This window comes from Penaeus japonicus, unplaced genomic scaffold (assembly GCF_977035675.1).
Source record: "Penaeus japonicus unplaced genomic scaffold, GWHDUDI00000001_assembly GWHDUDI00000013, whole genome shotgun sequence".
Lineage (NCBI taxonomy): Eukaryota > Metazoa > Arthropoda > Malacostraca > Decapoda > Penaeidae > Penaeus > Penaeus japonicus.
The window spans coordinates 22,622,300-22,623,487 of record NW_028234415.1 but is presented as its reverse complement, the minus strand read 5'-3'; positions in this window follow the sequence as shown (position 1 = coordinate 22,623,487).

The following is a 1,188-nucleotide window of genomic DNA, read 5'->3' as shown; positions in this document are numbered from 1 at the left end:
GATATAGATTATAGCATTTGTGATACCATAGTCATCGTTATCATCAAGCATCATCACCACTACCACTATCATCATCCTTATCATCACCATCATCATCCTTATCATCACCATCATCATACTTACCATGACCATCATCATCACCATCATCATCATTATCATCACCATCATCATCCTTATCATCACCATCACCATCCTTATCATCATCATCCTTATCATCACCATCATCATCCTTATCATCACCATCATCATCATCTTCAACAATACCATTGATACCATTATCAACTAGTACGGATATTTTCACGATGTTCCTCTCGTCATAATCATGCCTTTAACAATACATGTCGCCATTTTTAACTATATATCATTCACACTTTTTATTTTATCACTTTTTCTTTCGCTGATCATCGTCCCCCACCCCCCCCTAGCCACATCCTCCATATTCCCATCCTCTTTTATTTGTTTATTTCCTTATTTATCCTCCTCTTCCATTCCTTCATTGTCTTTCTTTTCTTCGCTCATGCATCATCCTCGCCCGTCACCTACTCCTCTTTACTCGTCTATCTTCATCGTTCTTTATTTCTCTATCTCTTATCCTTTATCATTATTTCTCATAATCTTCATCTTCTTTCACGTCTCATATTTTTAATTTTCCTTCATTTCTTCTTTTATTCTTCTTTTATTTTCCTACCTCTTGTTCTTCATCTTCCTTCGCTTGCTATATGCTTCATCCTGCCTTATTTCTCTTGATCTTCATTCTTATTTCTCCTCTTCCCCCATTTTTCTTATTTTCATCTCCTCTTCTCCCAGTTTTCATCTTCATTCTTCTCTTCCTTTTCCTCCTTCATTTCTCATTTTTCTTCATTTCTGCCAGTCAATCCCTTCCTCCCACTTCTCTTATTCATCTCCCTGTTCTTCTATTCCCGTACTCTTCATCTTACTGTAATTCTATTCCCATATTCTTTATCTTCCTACTCTTCTATTCCCGTATTCGTCATTTTCCTCCTCGCATCCTCTTCATCACCCGAGCCGAAATACCCTACTTCCGCCACTGGGAGAGTCTTAGTGGCCAAGATTATCGATAATTACACTGACCTCCCTGTTTTAGACATCACCTGCTATTCACCCTCGGGCCCGTTATCGATTCGCCCCTCTCCCTCTCTCTTCCTCTCTCTCTCTCTCTCTCTCTCT